The following is a 23386-nucleotide window of genomic DNA, read 5'->3' on the forward strand; positions in this document are numbered from 1 at the left end:
TCATGTCCTGCTCCACCGACACGCAGCCACTCACCTGTGCTGCAGAGAGAGAGGGATTATCAACCCAATTAAAGCGGGATACGGATATTAGGCTGGGAATTGAAGAGATCGGAGAACTACACGAAGACCCTAATTAGCGGAGGCGCTGATCGGAGGGGTCACGGATAAACAGACGTAAATGGAAGTAAAGCTGGTGAACGCTCGTACAACCGGCACGTCTTCATCACTGAAACAGGCAAAGATCGCGTCCCTCCAGAGGATCCTCCTCAAACACTCAACGGAGATCTTAAGGGATTAACCCGGGGGTTTGTGGTACAATTAATTTGACGGTTATGTACTGAATTACATTTCTGCTACATATTAACCAGCAACACCGATTGAGGAAGTCAAAAGCACACACACACGCACGCATGCCCCCTCCATACACATACACACGCACACTCCCTCCCCACACACACACACACACACACACGCCCCCCTACATACACACACACACACACACCCCCCTCCACACACACACACACACACACACACACCCCCTCCACACACACACACACGCTCCCTCCACACACACACACACACACACACACACTGCTCACACACACACACACACACACACACACACACACACATACACACACACACACCCCCTCCTCACACACACACACACACACACACACGCACACACACACACGCCTCCACACACACACACACACACACTGCAGATGAGCAGTCTTCACTAGCAACAACAATTAGGCGCTGAGCAGATGAAAGGGAATGTGATATTAATAAGGGGGGGGTGTTTATGCGTGCGCGCCGGCACGAGTGCCAACTCCAATCAAGCCCGCGTCTCGCCACTCTGCGCCACTCTCCGTCACTCTCCGCGCGTTTGTGCTGAGGCTGTACATCTGCGTCTCCCCACCCCTGCTCCAGCTCGTGCCTACGATGCAGTAAATAAATAAATATATAATCCATATAAATGCGCACGTACACATAATAAATAAATACAATCAGCACATATGGAGACCCCGCCGGTGGCCTGGGGGAGCACGCTCTGCAGCCCCGCAGCTCAGAAACTTCAAAGAGACGGGCCGCTACCCATCATGCTCTCTGTCACGGTCTGTGGCCAGCGGGCTCTCCGTCGGAGCCGGCACAGAGGGGTCAGGAGCTGTGGTGTGAGCCGCGCGAGGGGCAGAGACAGGGAAGGCTGGTGGATGTCACTACTGGTTTAGAAGACGTTCCCTCCCCTCTCGAAAACCCCCCCCACCTCCACCTCTCCAGTCCACCGCCCCCGGGCAGCAGACTTCTCACTTCACACACACACCAAGCTGCTTGGCAGTACAAACCGGGGTCAATACTGACATTTCGAGGATTCAGAATGACATTGTACATTGGCTGGCAAATGCCCTTTTCCCGAACAACTTGCAACACTCACAGTTTTTGCCCCAGTACTGTATTTTGCATTAAAGTTTATATATTGTATGTGTGTGTCAATGAGTCGCCTACCTCTATTTTAGGTCATCATAGCTTCAGGGATAATGTAAGTTTTGACATTTTTTAATGACTTACAAGGTCAATATTTTGTTACACAGCCCTCAGATTTGATGGCAGGATTTTGCCTCATAGTCATTGTTTGATTTGAAATACAAATTGTATTAGTAGAGTGGAAAAACAACCGATTTGACAAATGTCCCAATACTTAATTTAACTGTGTGTGTGCGCGTGTGTTTGCAGGTTTGTGCGCGCATGTGTGGGTGTGAGTATGTATGTATGAGTGTGTGTGTGTGTGTGCACGTGTATGTGTGCGCACATGTGTGTGTGTGTGTAAGTGTGTGTGTCTGCATACACGTGTGTGTGTGTGTATGGGTGTGAGTGTGTGTGAGTTTGTGTGTGTGTGCATTTTACTGTATAACTTGCAAAGGTGAAGAGGTGAAAAATTCCATCTAGGATTACAATCCCGCAGATTTAAGTTCCAGAGTCAAATGTCCTGACCAGATGGCCACAGAGTAATGCAGCCACTCACACACCCCCAAAGGTTGCCATGCAGATCACATTCCTCAAGCCCTAACGCACACTTCCTCCATATCAGTTGGCAGCATTATAATTGCAGTTCAAATTAGCAGAACAGAAAACGCTGGAGGGGGACTTGGTAGTGCATTATTTCCAACAGAATGTAACCCTGTAGGATCAATCGCATGTGACAAATGGGGGCCAATTTGGTAGGCTGGAGCGTGGTGGCTAACAGACAGTGAGGTAATTCCACTTCTCATCAGTCCTGGGCTATAGGGGCTGCACAGGCTTCCACTCTACAGATGCCCTGGTGTGTGTGTGTGTGTGTGTGTGTGTGTGTGTGTGTGTGTTTGAGTGAGTGTGTGTGTGTGTGTGTGTGTGTGTGTGTTTGAGTGAGTGTACGTGTGTGTGTGTGAGTGTGTGTGTGTGAGAGTGTGTGAGTGTGTGTGTGTGTGTGTGTGTGTGTGTGTGTTTGAGTGAGTGTACGTGTGTGTGTGTGTGTGTAAGGGTGTGTGTGTATGTGTGTAAGGGTGTGTGTGTGTGTGTTTGAGTGTGTGTGTGTGTGTGTGAGTGTGTGTGTGTGTGTGAGTGTGTGTGTTTGAGTGAGTGTACGTGTGTGTGTGTGTGTAAGGGTGTGTGTGTATGTGTGTAAGGGTGTGTGTTTGAATGAGTGTGTGTGTGTGTGAGTGTGTTTGAGTGAGTGTGTGTGTAAGGGTGTGTGTGTGTGTGTTTGAGTGAGTGTATGCGTGTGTGTGTGTGTGTATGATACTGTATAACTTGCAAAGGTGAAGAGGTGAAAAATTCCATCTAGGATTACAATCGCTGGCTTTCATTCCAACCAGGTAATGCTGCCTAAACTGATTCTAATGACTCATTTGGTCACATGCATGTCACTGCATTAAAGCACAGAATAAAGCAACAGTTGTTATTAAGACAACACAAATAACACATTATGTGCAAATAATTCAAGTAATTATATCATCAAGGATTTAAAACCAGCACACACACAGCCCTCAATGGTGCTGAGTCTGAGACCAGCACACACACAGCCCTCCATGGCACTGAGTTTGAGAACATTGCTTTCAATGCTGTCTTGTATCAGGATGAACACAGAACGGACAGATTACCAGTAACACAGTTGTCAGTTTAATCTGTCTGTACTCTAAAGATCAAAAGATGTGGTTATGAGACATGGGCAGACATAGCCGCCCTTGCGAACTGAAATATGCTCCTTGTCTACCTGTATTACACACACCAAGGCACTGCCAACCCAACATTGCCTCTGAGTGCAAACCTCACACAGAGATGGACAGCCAATTAAATCACTGATTACAAACAGGCCAGTCAGGAAGTCTACAGTTTTGCAGAACTGATGTGGTGATGAGGTCAGCTCGTTAACAGCCACAATATAACTGCCAATCACTGTCAGTCCTCGTCTCTAGGAAACAGCAGCCATGGAAATGTAAACTAGCAGTTCTTTCACACTGAAAAAAAATAAAAATAAGTCATCCTCAACAAGTATGTTTAGACTTAAAATCGTATTTCCATTTTGCAGACAAAAATATTGCCAATGAGCTGAGACAGTTTTACTCATTTCAAGATTTCCCAGTGGGGTAAGAAAATTTCACTTGTCAAGTAAACAACAACTTATAACAAGCTAATAATTTCTATTTGAGAGATTATAAGTGTCATTACAACATGAAAACACTTGCTAAGACATACTTTTTTAAAGTGTATTTAGACTGCAGTTTACAGCAGGAATAGTGTACACTAACACACCATTCTCTCCAGTTTGCAGCAGAAACAGTGTACACTAACACACTACCCCATCCAGTTTACAGAAGGAATTGTGTACACTAACACACAGATGCCTTTGGTTTATAGCATGAAGTGTACACAAACACACAACCCCATCCAGTTTACAGTAGGAATAGTGTACACTAACACTATCCCATCCAGTTTACAGTAGGCATAGAGTCCACTAACACATTACCCCATCCAGTTTACAGTCGGAATAGTGTACACTAACACACTAACCCATCAAGTTTATAGTAGGAATAGTGTACACTAACACACTGGTCCCTTCAGTTTATAGCAAGAATAGTGTACAGTAGCACACTATTCTCTCCAGTTTACAGCAAGAAATAGTGCACACTAACATGTGGAAGTTGTACACAGTCTATAAAAAACAAGACAAAGCACTGCTGCATGATTTTATGGACATCAGATATAAGAAAGCATGTAGGCTACTTAAACTCTTGTACGTCATAGCTTATATAATTCTTGAAATCAGCAATCTACGAGGAGAACACTTGCCAAAGGTATGACTAATGTTACTGTGGCACTGTGGCAGTTTTACCTGGCTACAGTATGAATTATTGGTATATTGCAAGGCAAGACTGTGAAAGGATTCTTCAGCAAAATACCTCACAAAAAATAAACATTTTAATAAATTCATGATGGATCATCACGTTAACACAGTCAAGTGTACATTTCTTGAGTAGCCTAAACTCTCCCTTGCTTACCATGTTGAAGCTAGGTTTTGAAACAGCTGGTACTTGGTACTGACCATGTTTTGAAACTCAGACAAGCTACCAGCACTAGCTTATTGACCTGTTCATACCCAGCTAGACCAGCTTATGACCAACTTGACCAGCTCAATTTTCCAGGTGGTCAAGCTGGCGAAGTTGGATTTGACAGCAGGTTAATGTTACAAAACCAGTGGCACCAGCATATTACTCACCACTGGGGAGTTGTTTTTTTGCCTCATGTGTTTGCTATTTGGGGGTTCAGGCCTCGAGTTTCCCTTTTTCTTTGCTCTTCTGTTACTCTGTACAGCAGTGGTTTCCAACCCTGATCCTGCAGAGCTACAGGGTCTGCTGGCTTTCACTCAGCACTTAATTAATCAGTTAGAGCAGTTGATCACAGTTAACTCGCCTCACCTGGTTACCTGGGTCTCAACAAGGTGCTGATTTTAAGGATTAAAACCTAAGCCAGCAGAGCCAGTAGCTCTCCAGGACCAGGGATAAAGACCCCTGTTGTAAAGCGTCTTTTGTGTAAAAAGCACTATACAAATAAAATGGACTTGACTTGACTTGACATGCTGTTATCATCAGCTGTAGTAATATAGGCTTTCCTGGACTCATATCAATGGGGGGGAAAGAGAGCCAGTGGGTGAATTTAGTGGTATGTTCCCTGTTTCTACAGCATCCGTTTCTTAATTATGCAATTACCCACAAGCCTACCGATTTAGTGCTTTAGCTTTTGGAGGCGCTTGCCTCATGGAACACAGCCTCTGATGACCAATCAGCTGACATACAGGGTGGCCACCACCCGGCGTTTCTCACAAGCACGAGTGCTGGCGGACGCTTGTATCCAGGACAACGAAAGCGAAACTCGAAAGCATTCGATTTTCACAAAAACAAGTGTGACAGGCGAGGAGGAAACGCTTCAAAGAACGAGTAGATATGTAAATAGTGCAGAGCGAAAGCGTCTGAACTATCGTATAATAACATCTTTCATCTATAGGCTAGCCTTCTTATCTACAGAGATCAATCCGATGAGATCAGAAAACAGGTATTGAATAGTATGCGGGTCGGCAGCGCGTAATCGAATTGCCGTGGGAACGAACAAAGGAACGGCTTCTGCGGCTCAAACGCACAAACACTGACTGAAAAGGTTTAAACAGAAATATCGATTTTTTTAAACAATGAAAACCTGGCTTTGAAGCTTCCAAGTAGCAGACGGAGACACTTGGGCGCTTTGATTTATGCGAGGGTTTAATGTTACGCGATCGGCAGCACTCGCACACGCATGCTGAAACGAGCGTATGAATGGTTTCACGAACCTGCCCCGGGGGGCCGTTGTCCTCAATGGAAATGGCCATCAAAGGCCAGGTGAGGGTCTGTTTGGTCACCCAGCCCAGTACCCTTAACGCACTCCCCCGAGCCCTCCACATCAAAGCCTTGGGGAACCATTTTAAATGTTTGACCAGCTCATACCCAGCTAGACCAGCTTTATGACCTGCTTGGCCATGCTGGTTGACCAGCTCATACCCAGCAAGACCAGTTTGAACTGCTCAATTTTCAAGCTGGTCCAGCTGGATTTTACAGCAGGGAAGAACAGTTAAATTCATAAAGGTCTCTCTCAAAAGCACAGAATCAGCATATAAAACCAACACATAGTGTCTATGAAATACAAAAACCACATATCAAACCTTCATATAGTTTCTCTGTAATGTATAAAAACTGCATATCAAACCTACACATAGTAGCTCTCAAACACACAAGAACTGAATATCAAACCATTGTCTCCCGTACTGCATAAAAACCCTAATAAGTGAAGCAGTTAGCACAGTTAGCAGTGAGACCTGACTCCCTGCTGGACTGCTGAACCCTGTACCCTTGAGTAAAGCACTTACCCTGAACTGCTTCAGTAAAATAACCAGCTGTTTAAATGGGCTGTACGTTAAGAGGGTAAGCTATGCAGGTCCCTCTGGACAAGACTGTCAGCTGCTATAAGTACATTTGCTTAATGGCCCTCTTAAAATGCAGTTTAATGCTTGTTAGGGAAGTTTTGTTCTTGTTTGTACAACTCAGTTTAATGTTCAATAGGGTAGCTGACAAGTTGTCAATTGAGTCTGCACTGCTGTCTCCCTTGGGACCACATTTCCCCCCCCAGTAGGGGGATGCTGCACTTTAATCCATTATCTTAGCATTTGCATTGTAATAATAAGGGCATCTGCAAAATGCCAGCAAAGGAAAGCTAATTATGTATATCCTCAGATACAGGTTGATGTCAGCCCAGAGAGAACTGCACAGCAAATGTTGAGTGTTAAATCGAATCTGACAAGAGTACATCTCAATCCTACTGGACTTATGCTAACTGTGTCATTCTGAGTTGAGTTGAACTCAGACATGTTTACTCTGTGTGGAGAGGGATTGTGGGATAGCTTCCTCTCAGTCCACTCCCACCAGCCTGTGGGTTTCTGCAGAAAGCAGGAGGACCTAAGAATGGAAGAATAGCAGTACTTCTGCTCCCTCTCCTCTCCCCTCCTCTCCTCTCCCATCCTCTCCTCTCCCATCCTCCCCTCTCCTCTCCCCCTCTTGTCTCCTCTCCTCTCCTATCTCCTGTGTGTGTGTGTGTGTGTGTGTGTGTGTGTGTGAGTGCATGTGTGTGTACACATGCATGTGTGCCTGCATGTGCGTGTATGCATGTGTGTGTATGTGGGCATTATTCTGTGTGTGTATGCGTGCATGTGTGCGTATATGTGTCTGCGTGTGCACGTGTGTGTATGTGTATGTGTATGCGTGTGAGTGTGTGTTTGTGTGTGTATGCGTGCATGTGTGTGTATATGTGTCTGCGTGTGTGCACGTGTGTGTGTGTGTGTGTGTGTGCATGTGTGTGTGTTTGTGTGTGCATGCGTGTGTATATGTGTCTGCGTGTGTGCATGTGTGTGTGTGTGTATGCGTGTGAGTGTGTGTGTTTGTGTGTGTATGCGTGCATATGTGTGTATATGTGTCTGCGTGTGTGCACGTGTGTGTGTGTGTGTGTGCATGTGTGTGTATGTGTCTGCGTGTGTGCACGTGTGTGTGTGTGTGTGCATGTGTGTGTATGTGTCTGCGTGTGTGCGCGTGTGTACATGGTGCATACAGTACATGGTGTCTGTGTACTATGAGCTCCCGCAGTTTCATTGTGTCTCTGGTACAGCAGCCTCCCTCCCCTCTCCTCTCAGAATGCAGCTGCCAGAGGCCAACAGCATCCTGCCTGAACACTGAACACTGCTACTGGAGAGCGGCTCTGCTCTTATGCAACTGACTGGATTAACGGGGGATTTCCAGGTGTACGGCTCCTCACTATCTCAATAAACCAGAGGGGTTTAATCATGCACACACTGAGTTTATACACACACACACACACACACTCACACACTCACACACTCACACACACACACACACACACACACACAGCCTTGGCATTCTCTCTCACTCTCTCTCTAATCAAATCAGGAATTTAAAATGTAAAGCGTTTTTTGCATTTTCAGGCTTCCTATAAGCAGAGAGGTCTGTCAAAGATAATGATTTCTTTTTCCTAATTCGAGATGAATAATTGGGTCATACAACGCTTACGTTTCTGGGTAGAATAATATGTAGCTACACAGTGCAGCCTGGTATCGTTCCCTTGCTTGCCAGGTCTGTGTTCTGAAAGCCACTGTGCAGTGCACTCACTTCAGAAGGCAGGCACTGAGCGTGTTCCAGTTTGCCCGCTGCATTAGACACCTGAGGAATGGCGAGGTGACACAGACAGAGGCGGCTCCCCCTTTCGCCCCCGCGCAAAAGTCTCTCCGTGCGGCCGGGCTAAAAGCTGCCATTTCATCCCTCCTACATGCTGTCTGTCAAACAGCGGGAGGAAAAATAATGATCACCGTGTCCCTGACAGAAACCGACAACGGCCAAGAGGTTACAGCTGTGCTATCCAGCCCGTAATCTGAGCCCCACGGGTTATCTGCTCACCATTAATCAGAGAATTACTCTCTCTCTCTCTCTCACCCCCACTTATTAAGTTTAAACTCTAAGACAGCCCTAACCCCCTCCCCATGTCCTGGTTAAGACCACCAGGCAGAACACCGCCAAAAATCATTAACAAGCATTTTAGTCTTGTAATAAGACTCAATATTGTATGTTTTCACTCTGAAGTAAAAAGTATTAGCTTGTTTTAAGTCACTATTTGCACTGTTTGCTTAACAAGTGAAGTTCTCACCCCATTGGCAAACTGTCTTACCTCATTGGCAGTGTTTTTGTCGTATTTAGCAAGAAAGGTAAAGAAAGAAATGAGATGTTAAGTGTCAATATTAGACTTAAATACTTGTTGAGATCGACTTATTTACTGGTTTGTGCAGTGTATGTGGTGAAGCAAGCAGTGGTGGAGGTTTGGAGAGTGCGTTCCCCCCGCCCTTCCGCCCATCCCTGCTTGGATCTAAAGAAACTGTTGATTATCTGCCAGCAGATGCAGCGGTAATCTCTCCGCTCTGTGTAATGAGCACAGTATGTGTTTAAGTGCGTCTACGTGGCACGGCCAGGGATCACAGAGACGCGGCTCTTTCCAATCGCTCAGTTCTCATCTCCTTCTTCCTCTCCTGGGTCCTTTTCCTGCTCCGAGCGAGACCCGTCAGGAGAGGTGTAAAAAAGAGGTGAGAGAAGGAAGCAAAGACGGGGGAAATCCAGAAAAACGTGAATTAGGAAAATGGAACTTCCTTCAAACATCAGTTCAAAGCCATGTCGGGTACCAACATGGCACATGCCTGGCAGATGGGGAGAAGTGGATCCACAGGTTGATTTATACATCACCCATTCCGGAAAAAAAGATATAAAAAATAAAGATGGTGGGCCTCGATCAATTTTCCAGGCCAGGCAAAGAACCAGGAGGTAGGAGGGCCATGATCTTCCTGGAAGGGCGCTTGTGGGAGGGGTTTCGGGCTCAACCCTCTGTGACATCACAGGAAGCTGCTGTGTACATTCTATATGGCCACAGCAGCTCCTGGGAGCTTTGTGTAAAACATCCACCAATCAGCAGCATGCGTCTGCACCACACTATCCCGGGCTAAAGACGGAGGTCGGTCGTGTGGAGAAGATGAGGGGATCTTGAGAACAGCTGGGACAGCCGCGCTTAATAGTCTCAGCTGCACAATAACGGCGCGAGCAAAGCACTGCCTGGGTGGCTGTGGGTTTGAATCCGCCGTGGATCAAAGACTGCGCTGAATCTCAGCACGCATGAAAATAAAAACCCACAGGTTGGTAGGCTACCCGACTCCCTGCAGAGTACAGTGATTGTGGTTAATTAAACTAAATTTGAGGGCTACTCTGTCAGAGTATTCAGCACTGTACATCTGTACACTTATTCATGCAATCATCTAATCACCAAATTGTGTGGCAGCAGCACAATGCATAAAATCATGTCACGAAACATGTCAAAATCATATGGGTCAGGAGCTTCAGTTAATCATTTAAATCCAGGGGTTCGAACCAGCTACTCTACAGCTGCCAGTGAAGGAACCTACCACTTGGCTACCCTGCCTTCCAGAAGGACTTGCCTGCTGGTGTTAGCAGCAGGATGAATTCTGAAGTGTACCTAAACATCTTATCAGCTCAGGTCCAACTAAATGTCTCAAAATGAATTTGACTACGCTTCACCTTGCAGCAGGAAAATGGCCCCAAAATACACAGCCAAAGCAACCAGGGAGATTTTCAAGGCTAAAGTGGAATGTTCTTCACAGGCCAAGTCAATCACCTGACCAGAATCCAACTGAACATGTGTCTCACTTGCTGAAGATAAGACTGAAGGCAAAAAGCCCCCAAAACAAATTAAAACTAAAGATGGCTGCAGCACAGGCCTGGCAGAGCGTCACCAGAGAAGATTCCCAGTGTCTGATGATGTCTATGGGCCACAGGCTTCAATCAGTCAAATGCAAAGGATATGTAACCAAGTACTATGATGACTTCATCAAAATGATGTTAATCAGTCCAATTCCGTTTGATCCTTAGTATATGCTGTCTAAAAAGGGCTGTAATTCCTATGCGGATCACCAGATTTGGATGTAAAAAGCTCTCAAATTAAAGCTGACATTGTATTCATTGTTTCCTTTCAAATCCACTGTGCTGGAGTACAGAGCCAGAAGAGAAACTGTCCAAATACAGACAGCATTGTATATTACCCAGCATGCTGACCTTGGTGGTCATGTTTCACAGGACTCAAGAAGAGCTCCAGATTGCCTCTCACTGCCAGCGATGCTGGCGTTCTCTCCAAAGGCCTGGAATGTATTCCGTTATATTCATAAATATATTATAATCTCCACCAGTTGACAAATATAGAGCTGATTTGTATTATTTAAGCGCAACCTGGGAAAAAAAAGTGAATGAAATTACAGAGAGGATATGCAAATTGAAAAGGAGGATTTAGTACGCGGCGTTAAGGAGGGGTTCGTTCAGGTGCCGTAGGGGCTCAGCCGTGGTCAGGGGGCGGGGAGGGATGAGGCAGGGGAAACGTTATTTGCATCTTTTGCAACATGTTCCAAGTCCTGGAATAATGAGGACATCTCGGAAAGTCTTCCCAATTAACTGCAATTAATCAGCGGCTGTCAGAAACATCTTCTGACACCATTAATAAAGCATTGTCTGACGGAACCCTCTTCCTGTCAACTCCTCTCTCTACGCTTTTATTTCATCTTTTCAATTATTTCACAATCTATTGAAATTGATGTTTTCCCTTTCTTTTTATGCAAATATGAATCCGGGAGAGAACAATAAAACAGTCGGCAAAATGTACTGTTTTGATCCTCTTCCTGCGCACTGCTACCCGCTGCTTATCAAGAGCGGAGATCAGAGGAGATGCTGACTTCAAAAGTTCGACATATGGAAAATAGAACTATATTAAAGAATACACGATTAGAAATTCAGTCGGACGTAGCTTTCGCTGACTGTACATCAGGCACCATCATCTGGTAAACAAATTTCAAATACAAAATGATAATTCATATTTCCTTTAAATGCAGCCGCATTATTGAAAAGCTTAACATTTGTTCTCTTGACACTTCTGTTAAGAAGTCTCTTGACTTTAGATGAATCGTCAGGTCACTGAAAAGGCCCGGTGGTGTGAAACGTTATCTTTTAGAAATCTTGGGATTGCATTCCCAATAACCTTTTTTCAGTGTGGATATTTTTTAATTAATTGATTTGCATACAAGCACATGGATTTGTACTACAGGAAGATGATCAATGTGTGGTATCAGATAGTGAAAATTGGCCCTGTTGCTTGGATGGGCCTATGGTAGTATAGAACCTGTGCCAGTGCTGATGATGTCATATCAGCTCTCATGTCACACAGGGATGAGATTCCAGTCATTACTGCCCCTCACTGGTCAGTCAGGAGCCTGCAAATCATCGTAATACAAGCACTGGAGACAGCTTCTGCTTCCTAGTTCCACAGATTCCTATAGGAGCTGCTCAATGGCGCATGAAGTCAGTTTATGAGGGCTGCCATGTTTGACTATGGGGGGTTGGTACCAAAGCATGTGCACTAGGTACACTAGGTAACTAGGGGTGACATTAGCTCAGGAGGTAGGCCAGTTGTCTGGCGTTCTGCCGGTTCAATCCTGCCCTGGGTGTGTCGAAGTGTCCCTGAGCAAGACACCTAACCCCTAAATGTTCCCGACGAACTGGTTGGTCCATTGCATGGCAGCCAATCGCCATTGGTGTGTGAGTGTGTGTGAACGGGTGAATGAGAAGCATCAATTGTACAGCGCTTTGGATAAAGGCGTTATATAAATGCCAACCATTTACCTAAATGGGAAGAAATGAATATGAGGCTTAATAAACTGCAATACCTCCGGTAGCCACTGGAGTCTGCAAGCCTCTGGGGAGATTTTAGCCCCTGGTCCACTGCTGCAGGTCTCCTGAAGAGACACATGAAGAGTGGTCCTCTGAATCAGGTCTGATTGGTGAACTGCTGCATGATAAGAAGCTGTGGAGGCTTCACTCACTTCAGAGGAGATCACAGGCTTGCGTGCTGTCTCCCAAATCGATCGCAGAGCTTGCGCTAATGAGCCCTGATATACGCTGATTGGCCATTCTAAGCTGGGGAGAAGAGCCGGTAATGAACCCCGGACCCTTCCGGAACAGCCGCCCGTCTCCGAGGAGCCGTGTTCCCACTCCGTGTTCCAGCTCCGTGTTCCCGCTCCGTGTTCCAGCTCCGTGTTCCCACTCCGTGTTCCAGCTCCGTGTTCCCACTCTGTGTTCCCGCTCCGTGTTCCAGCTCCGTGTTCCCGCTCCGTGTTCCAGCTCCGTGTTCCCACTCCGTGTTCCCGCTCCGTGTTCCAGCTCCGTGTTCCCACTCCGTGTTCCAGCTCCATGTTCCAGCTCCGTGTTCCAGCTCCGTGTTCCCACTCCGTGTTCACACTCCGTGTTCCCGCTCCGTGTTCCCACTCCATGTTCCAGCTCCGTGTTCCCGCTCCGTGTTCCAGCTCCATGTTCCAGCTCCGTGTTCCCACTCCGTGTTCCAGCTCCATGTTCCAGCTCCGTGTTCCAGCTCCATGTTCCAGCTCCGTGTTCCCGCTCCGTTGCGTTTCCGAGCCGTTAAACTGTGTTCACCTCCTACAACCTGCAGTGGGAGAATTCCGCTCTCCGCATACCTATAAGGCTGGCCAGCGCATGCATAATCGCTGTGTACACAACTTAAACATTGTTTTAATTAGAGAATATAATGTCCAAATAAAAAAAATGAATTACAGTCTTAATTAAGCCCGCAGAGAATAAGTGCTGGGAATCCATAATTAAACTATTTGATTTATTATGTTTTTTAATATTTAATATTCCTAGTGTGTGTGCGTGTACGTTATGGGAGTGTGTGTGTGTGTGTGTGTGTGTGCGTGTGCATGCATATGTGTGTGTGTCTGTGTTTGTGTATGTGCATGCATATGTGTGCATGTGCGTGTGCATATGTGTGTGTGTGTGTGCATGTGCATGCATATGTGTGTGAGTGTGTGTGTTATGCTCTGATGTGGGGCATAGTTATCGCTCTCTCCAAGAAAGTTATCTATTCTTGAGTCAGAGCAAGTGTGCTGCCAGATATTGCTTGCTCTTAATTCCACTCTACATTGTGCTTGCTCTTAATTCCACTCTACATTGTGCGTGCTCTTAATTCCACTCTAAATTGTGCTTGCTCTTAATTCCACTCTACACTGTGCTTGCTCTTAAATCCGCTCTACACTGTGCTTGATTCCATTACCCACTCCACTGTACATTCCACTTGGACTTTGCATTCTTCTCAAACTCCCATTCTCCATTCCAGTTTACATTCTGATCTTCATTGCATTCTCCATGGTGCTCTGTTACACTCTCTCTGGCATACTGCCTGGCTGTAACATGTCATGTAACACAAATAATCTGTCTCCTTAAACCCTATAATGCCATGTGTATCAAATATGATGCATTTAAAAATTGTGTTTTGCAATCATACAAATTTAGAAGTAAGACTATATTCTTTCAAAGCATCCACTTCATTGAATAGTTTAAAGGTTTTGTTCTCTTGACAATTCATTTAACCTTGGATTAAACATTTTGGTCACCAATAAGAACGCGAGCAACAAATTATGAAATTGAAAAAAAAAGAAATATGAAAAAAACAAACTGTCCATCCAAGGATTTGTATTGCAATCCCACACACATTAACATAATTAAAATATGTGTAGATGTTCTAAAATGAATATCCATAAATTACTTTGTATATCCACCAAAAACAAAAAGTAATACAAATTTCCAGTGGAGGCCTTTGCAAAGTGAATAGCATGGGCCTTGGAGCTCACCCTGTTCAAAGCCCTGTTGAAGTGTGTGTCTGAGCACTGTGCAGACTGAAGGCGTTAGCCCCGGAGGGTGACAGCGGAAGGGTCCTAGCATCGCTCAGGGAAGCCGCCATGACAGTGTCTCACAGCACACCAGCGGGTCAGCCACCCTGTCCCATGTGTGAAGCCACGTGTGAGGAGTCTCCCTCTGATTCACGTCTGTGTCAACTCGCACACTGGAGTGAGACAAGAGGCAGAGATTGATGGCACAGAAGCTTCAAGCACACACACACACACACACACACAGACATACATGCACACACACACACACATACACACACATATACACATACACACAAACAGACACACACAGGCACACACACATATACACATGCACACAAACAGACACACACAGGCACACACAGACCTACAGACATACATACACACACACACAGACACAGACACATGCACACACACAGACACACAAACATGCACACACAGACATACACATATGCGCACACACAGATACATACACAGAGACATACACGTGCCCACAGACACACACACAGACATACACACATGCATGCACACACATGTACACATGCACACATGCACACATGCACACACAGACACGCACACATGCACACACAGATACACACACATGCGCACACAGACACACACACACATGCACACACACGTACACATGCACACACAGACACACACATGCAGACACACACATGTACACATACACACACAGACACACACATGCACACACACGTACACATGCACACACAGATACACACACACAAACACATACATACACACATGCACACACATAGACACACAGGCATCCACACATGCACACATTCACAGACACACAAATGTACATATGCATACAGACACACACACGTACACATGCACACACACAGACACACACACATGCACACACAAAGACACACACATGCACACACACACATACATACACACAAATAGGCACACATGCAGACATACACACGCAAACACATACATACACAGATGCACACACATACACACACACATTCACAGACACACATACATGCACACACATGCATACACACACATACACATGTATACACACAGACATACACACACACCCACACATGTACACATGCACACATAGACATACACACATGTACACAAACATGGACATCCACACATACGCACATACATTCACAGACACACACACTATTGGTAATTCCATTTTGAGGAGGAAAAACATTACTGTCATTACTGTGTAATAAGTACTTTGCATTTTGTGTATTATTGTGTAATAACATAGTTATAATGCGAGATTCAAAGGCTAGCATGACAACATGTCAAATTGCAACATCATACGGCATCGCTTGAAATTAATTCTATAGATTTTATGCTGCAAAGATGATGTTGTGGTTTGAGGTAGTACATTGTGTGGTGTGCCTGTCATTTAAGTGTAATTAATGGCTCATTACTTGTGTAGGTCCTTCAGTTCAATAGTTAATTGAAAAACCAGTTAACGCTACCCAATTAAATTGAAAACAGCCTTGTCCTGCTCATTCTAAAGGGCATGAATGAACAATAGGCTAGGCAGAAATGTCACTGCTTGTATTATTTTGCAAGTGGAAAAACTACACATGTCTTTGAGAGAGCAGAGAAACACGGTTTTGTGAGGCCAAAGCAATGTGTGTTTTCTCATTCCACGCAGCTGAGAAGCCCTCTCTGTGGGGGGGCAAAGGTCACCGAACCCAGGCCGCCATTTTCTAATATGACCTTTGACCTCCCTTAGTAAACAACATAAGCCTCTCCCCTGTGGTGCATCTCTATGAGATGTGCTCAGACAGCAATTTTATAAAGGTGAGAAAATCTAGGAGGAGTCAGTTATGCAGTCTAGCAGCACAGGAGGACTGATCTGAGATCAGTTTCCCAACGTTCACATCCTAACCATATGTTCAGGGAACGGATAGCCTAGTGGCTAAGTTTCTTGACTTGGACCCGGAAGGTTAGTGGTTCAGTCACAGATGCTTGGTTCTTCAGTAAGGCCCTTACATTGTTCCAGGGAGGTTTGGCCCCTGCTTAGTCTAATCAACTGTAAATCGCTTTGGATAAAAATATCAGCAAACACACACCCTTCTGTGTCACAACCGTCACCACCAGCCTCCTAATTTGAGTGGTCAGTTTGCGTGGTTGTTGGTTTTTCATGATTACCCCCCCCCCACCCCCAGCCTTAAGCACTACACTGTACAACACGTCTGCCCGCGTTAAGACTGCGCACACAGAGATTATGAATCAGAGATGTACAGGGCGAAGGTCATTACGCCTTCTGTTCATTACCCGGTGCAGCTTCTCTGAAGTCAAAACAACAAGAGGACACACATTGATTTATTTATTTATTTGTTTGTTTTTTTCCCGCAGGAATCATTCCCCCAGCTGAAAAAAAATCCATTTGTGTCTGCGCTCTTGCACGCTAACACACGCTGAAACAGGAGCGAGACATGGAATTGAGAAGTGTGGATACAAAACAAGCCAGTAATTGGGAAGCGGCGTGTTTTTGAGGAGGTGGGAAAGTTGTGTCTGAAAGGTGAAGGGCCGCTGAACAGACAGGAGCATGTGCAGTGGGTGCGCAGGGAAGGAACATTAAAATGCTAATTCTGCGCCTCATTAGCCGCAATTAATTAGCAGCGGGCTGGCGGGTATCGCGCAAGCAGCCAGCACAGGAGAACCGCTTCAACCGCTACAGAGCTCAGAATGAGAGAGAGAGAGAGAGAGAGAGAGAGGGAGACAGAGAGAGAGAGGGAGAGAGAGAGAGAGAGAGAGAGAGGGAGAGAGAGAGGGAGAGAGGGAGAGAGGGAGAGAGAGGGAGAGAGAGAGACAGAGAGAGACAGAGAGGGAAACAGGGAGAGAGACAGAGAGAGGGAGACAGAGAGAGAGAGAGAGGGAGAGAGGGAGACAGAGAGAGAGAGAGAGAAGGAAAGAGAGAGAGACAGGGAGAAAGAGAGGAGGACAGAGGTATGGAGGGATCTGGAGGGAGGGAGGGAGAGGGTGTCTGGTGTGTGAGGCAAGAGACAAGTGACGTTTGTGACAATCTGGAGCAGAGGTGACCAGGTAGGGGGGCGGAAAACGGTGCTTCAGAACGGCGCGCTGTCGACAAGGCCACGGCGTCTCAGATACAAGGCCGTGCCCCCCTCCCCCCACCCCCACGCCTCCAAACCAGCCGAGCGTATCTCCGCCTGACATCGCCCAACGCTTCTCCTTTCCGGTCGCGCCGAAAAAACCATCGCGGCGAGCACTCGACACCCTTTCGTCTGTCATCTTCTGAAACTTTCTTCCCTGACACCCTCTCTTTCCGTCTGCTTGCTTTTAAACCTGTTGTCACACGCTTCCTTCCTCTCAGTTTTGTTCGGGTGTCAGAGTCCGGACCGGGCCTGTCAGCGCGCCGGGCTCACCGTCTCGGCTCCGTGGCGGTAATTGGAGTGGCGCGCTACAGGAAGCGCCAGCGCCGTGTCCCTGTGACAGGGTGACAGCGCGAGCCCGTGGAACCTGGACCAGGAAGCGGGCCTCCCCCGGCATCAGCCCCGTGCCCGTATATGGACCACGGCACCCGCGTGAATATCAAAGAGCTGCTTATCATGCGCTGCTGGATACCATCTAGGTTTTTAGTAAACGAAGCGCCACACTTTCAACATGATCTCGCAGCGATTTTTTCATGCCCTGGAAATCGAATCCTGGATAAACGGCACCCCACACTGACAATCTGAAATTGCAAGGAGAAATGTCACAGATATGAAATATAAACAGACATTAAATACTAGATGTGTTTACACATAATCCTTCGGCAAACGGCAAATAAATCGTGAGCAACAGAGATTATGGTTAGGGTTACGATGTAACATCAATTGAGCATAGTGACATAAAAACGTTTTTGTATGCACGCATTGGAGTGCCTCAGTTTTGGTTGGGGAATTAGAACGTACTGTCAACTTCAACCGGCGGCACGGATGGTGCAGTGGGTAGCACTGCCGCCTCACAGCAAGGAGGTCCTGGGTTCGAATCCCCGTCGGCCGGGGCCTCTCTGTGCGGAGTTTGCATGTTCTCCCCGTGTCTGCGTGGGTTTCCTCCGGGTACTCCGGTTTCCTCCCACAGTCCAAAGACATGCAGGTTAGGCTGATTGGAGAGTCTGAATTGCCCGTAGGTATGAGTGTGTGAGTGAATGGTGTGTCTGCCCTGCGATAGACTGGCGACCTGTCCAGGGTGTATTCCTGCCTTTCGCCCAATGTATGCTGGGATAGGCTCCAGCCCCCCTGCGACCCTGATCAGGATAAGCGGGTTCAGATAATGGATGGATGGATGGATGTCAACTTCAACCGCTACGGGCGGATGTTCAGATTTCGGAACACAGAGGCCGAGTTCAGTGGTCAGACCATTCGGTCACCGGTCGACGAATTAGTGTGAGACCAGGCTCCCAATTTAGTGGTAAGAAAATGGCAAACCTTGTTGGGCTTAATGGTCATGCCATGTCATGTTATGCTTTGTCATGCCATGTCATGTTATGCTATGCTGCTATTGTATGTTACATGAATGCAGGTTTGTATGCAACTACAAATGCTATTCGCGCATTTTAACAGGCTGCTAAATGCACTTAACGAGACACTTTTAATGTTGATGCATTGCACTCATGACGAGCCCAAATCAGCACTGTGCGGGCGTGGAGACCCACGTGAGCCACAGGGCCTAATTCCTGCATTTTAACAGGCTGTTAAACGTACTTAACTAGAGACCTCTAATGTCTATTGAGGGACGAGAATGACCCTCTTAAGGCCAGCGTGCTGCATAAATAGTAATGCACGGCAATAATAAAATGTGCTTTATTAGTATTCTAGGACCACATCCCAAGTCAGAACGGTGCTCGAGTGAGGCTTTCAGTTTAATGAAGGAACAGTGCTCGCGTGATTCTGGGAGATGAGGCCCTACTGCGCTGTCCTGAAGGGCTGTATTTATCACATTACATCATAATCACTTAGCGTTACATCACAATCACTCATAATTACATCACAATCGCTTCTCTGGAGCGCTTGTACAGGAGTGGATGACATCGCAGTTGCTCTCAGGAATACAAAAACTGCTGGATCACCAAGACGCATTAATAATCAACAAGTGGAGACAGTACACTGTGCTAGGCCGTTAACCTTTACACAGCTAGACCTATAAATGTTACTTGTCTGTTTTCGTGACTCTTTCTTCTGTCTCTTCAGTACATCAAACCATTTTATTGTTGTCTAATAAACAGCGAATCACAGTTGCTGTTTTATACTAATTAGTATGGTAATAATTAGTAGTATTGTATAATTGGTAAAATCAGAGGTAAGATTGTTGGACCGATTAAGTTATAGAGTGAGAGGTGGAATCAGTGTGGTCCTTAAAGGCTTAAGGCTTAAAGTAAGTATTCATGGTCCCTAAACTGAACCACTTTGAAGAAATTAAGTTAAAAGAAGAAACAGAAAATCACAATGAGCCAAACCTGCATTGTATTTGAAATAAATTAGAAAAGTTTTTAAACGCGTGCTTTCAACATTAATTAATTGAGAGATTAACTGTAACAACAGCCAGCTACACCGAGGGGACCGAGGAGTGAGTTTAGGAAGGGCTGCAAAAAAACAAACTGAGAGAAGGAGAAAACTAATGGAAAACAGGCTCTTTATAGAACGCTTTTTAAAAAGTCTGTGAATTTAGCAATAAATGTCTGAAACTAGCAAGGGTAGAAAACTGCAAGCAGCTGAAATGTAAATAATTGTATTATTAAGATTAAACACCCCTAATACATTCATTCAGCATTTGTTAGATCTGCAGAAATGTGTGTGTGTAGCATGTTGTAACCGTTGTTTATTATGTGATATTCTGGCAGCCCAGTCGCTAATACTTTCCCATAAAATGTACTGGCTTTTTTTACTGTGAAACTGCACTCCAGCATCAACAAGTTAAGCTAAGAGGGCTGGTGAGGTTGTACACTAAAGTGTCTGAAGACACTGGACTGTGAATTATCCGACCTTCTGCCACAGGTTGCTCCAGCTGTCAATCACCTGTCATGTCAGGTGTGTCTGTATAACCCACAGCCCTGCTTCAGTCATACCCCCCTGTGTGCGCTCACCTCTCAACTCCTCAACCCTGTTTCTGCCCTGGAACACAAACATCACCCAGCGCAGAACCATCCTTAACCCTTTAAGGGGTAAGATCACAAATGTGTAATTAGAATGTTCTTAACTGAACATTCCAATGCAAATGTTATAATGAGCCCATTCTAATGCTGATGTCACTATCACTACTGGTGGCTGACAGCAGTGGAGTTCTAGAACACTGACTTAGAATTTTGAAAAAAATAAAATATTCCAAACGTTCCAACATTCCTTTTCTGCAATAGGAATTCTGGTTAATGCTACAGCTAAACTATGGATATCTATGGAACCCTTTGACACAATACACCTGTGACTGGGAAAGCCTAGCTGCCTTCAGATCTTGTCTAAAGATGAATCTTCTTATATAGGGCTGTGTAGAGACCTTTTGACAGGCAGGTACTCGTTTTATAAAAACCCTTTATTATTATTATTATCTAAATGTCTTGGGTTTTAGTGCTGTATATTACAACTGCTATCATCATAATCTTTGTCTTAATCAGGGACCTTACTGTAATCGATTGAACACTGCATGGACTAGGAAACTTCACAAACCCACAATACTGTAAATAAACATAATTTGTGAGATAAGAATTATTAATTATACTGACATTTTTGAACAAATTAGTTACTGTCATTAATTTGTTGGTTATAGGGCACTAAATACGTGTGAATTTTTAGACAAAATACAGCTTCAAAGTGTGAACAAATGCTAAATTTAAAGTCGTATCTGCTTGGAGCCCATTCACTTTGGAATCTTTGAACCTCAATACCTCAAATCTACTCAGGACGCAGATAGAACCTTCTAATTTTCAGCTCGGGAATTTTTGAAATGAATGTAACGAGATAACCTTTTAGCCGACGCCTATGCAGAACAAGCAGAATTCTGATGATTACATAACTCCGATGAGTGTACAATATACGGTGACTGGCTGCATTATTTTCCTATTCCTTTCCTCCACTTCAAATCATTACGTGCAAACTATATCAAACAGTATCATCATCATCAAAGAAAAAAGTAGCAACCGAGCATGGAATAAGCGTAAGACATCTCATTTGCATTCAGATTGTGGCCTACACAGTGTAGGTGGTCGGGTGAGAAAACGTGAAATTAGCTACTTTAAAGGGAGCCGGCGAAGGAACAATATATCTCCCCCTCCTCATCAATTGCGTATGCAGAACACAGGGGTGCAACGCTGATCCTGTGAATCGCACGGCCGTCTCCGCTCGTTCCTGACAAGCGCTGAGGCAATCAGCGGCTGACGCGGACACGCGATTCATCTTCCGTCTTATTGAGCATATTCAGATGCAGGACGCGGGGGAGGGAGGGAGGGAGGGAGAGGGGCGGGTGATTTATCGGGCCGGATCCGGCTCTGCTGAAATGAGAAAAGCGGGAATGGGGGGGGGGGGGTGCCCTTGATTCGAGAGGAGGATTGCGCCCGAGACTCGCCTCCAGGGTGGGGGGCGGACGCGTAGCACGGGCCGTGGACTCCCTCACATGTTCAACCTGCCGCCAGTCATCATCTCACTGGTGGCCGATGCTCGCCGACAAGCCGGGATAATGTCCGGAGGAGCCGCTCCTCGCGTAGTACGATGTTTGTATGTTAGGGGGGGTTTTGTGTGTGTGTGTGTGTGTGTGTGTGTGTGTGTGTGTGTGTGTGTGTGGGTGGGTGGGTGGGTGTGTGTGTGTGTGGGTGGGTGGGTGTGTGTGTGTGTGTGTGGGTGGGTGGGTGTGTGGGGGTGTGTTTGTGTGTGTGGGTGTGTGTGTGTGTGTGTGGGTGTGTGTTTGTGTGTGTGGGTGGGTGAGTGTGTGTGTGTGTGTGTGTGTGTGTGTGTGGGTGGGTGTGTGTGTGTGTGTGTGGGTGGGTGGGTGGGTGTGTGTGTGTGTGTGGGTGGGTGTGTGTGTGTGTGTGTGTGTGGGTGGGTGGGTGTGTGTGTGTGTGGGTGGGTGGGTGTGTGGGGGTGTGTTTGTGTGTGTGGGTGTGTGTGTGTGTGTGTGGGTGTGTGTTTGTGTGTGTGGGTGGGTGAGTGTGTGTGTGTGTGTGTGTGTGGGTGGGTGGGTGTGTGTGTGTGTGTGTGGGTGGGTGGGTGTGTGGGGGTGTGTTTGTGTGTGTGGGTGTGTGTGTGTGTGTGTGGGTGTGTGTTTGTGTGTGTGGGTGGGTGAGTGTGTGTGTGTGTGTGTGTGTGTGTGTGTGGGTGGGCGGGTGTGTGTTTGTGTGTGTGTGTGGGTGGGTGTGTGGGTGGGTGGGTGTGTGGGGGTGTGTTTGTGTGTGTGGGTGGGTGAGTGTGTGAGTGTGTGTGTGGGTGGGCGGGTGTGTGTTTGTATGTGTGTGTGGGTGGGTGTGTGTGTGTGTGTGTGGGTGGGTGGGTGTGTGGGGGTGTGTATGTGAAATAAGGGGAGCTGAGACATATCAGCGAGGGAAGCAGCTCTGCTCTGACTAACAGCTATCAGGTGGTGAACATTTTCCCCCTGCAGCAGACGAGTGATTAACACTGACCAGGCCTCTCCCGCGGGACATTCCTCACTCCGTCCGCGTTAATATTCCTGACTCACCCGAGCACTAGACGCAAATTCATCTCAGCGCCTCCAGCTAGTCCGCTGAGTTCTGTGGCTTGTGCCTGGAGCCTCACACTTGTGGTCTAATGAGTATGAACAGCAGCCTGAAGCTCCAGACTGATGCCAGTTAACTGGCAACCCATCTCTCTTCTCTTTTTTCACTATAAAATTTCAGTCTTTAGTCCGAACAAAAAGCTGCTTTCTGTCTCTCCCAAAACGCTCGCCAAAGGCTATGTTAATTTTGTACAAGCAACTTCGTTTAATGTGTGATTTCCCTATCCTTTAGCTGTGCAGTTACATTTTCAACTT

General features: G+C 46.2%; 1 long non-coding RNA gene across 3 annotated transcripts in view; it reads right to left on the reverse strand.

Annotated features, from left to right (window-relative positions):
* LOC133131474 (uncharacterized) overlaps positions 1–4887 on the reverse strand; it is a 38659-nt gene extending 33772 nt beyond the window's left edge. For all 3 annotated transcript variants that reach the window (XR_009709025.1, XR_009709024.1, XR_009709026.1), the window contains exon 1: positions 4754–4887. This is a non-coding gene — a long non-coding RNA (uncharacterized LOC133131474). The remainder of the gene's footprint in view (positions 1–4753) is intronic.
* Positions 4888–23386: the final 18499 nt, after the last annotated feature.

The sequence above is a fragment of the Conger conger genome, chromosome 6, assembly GCF_963514075.1.
Source record: "Conger conger chromosome 6, fConCon1.1, whole genome shotgun sequence".
NCBI lineage: Eukaryota > Metazoa > Chordata > Actinopteri > Anguilliformes > Congridae > Conger > Conger conger.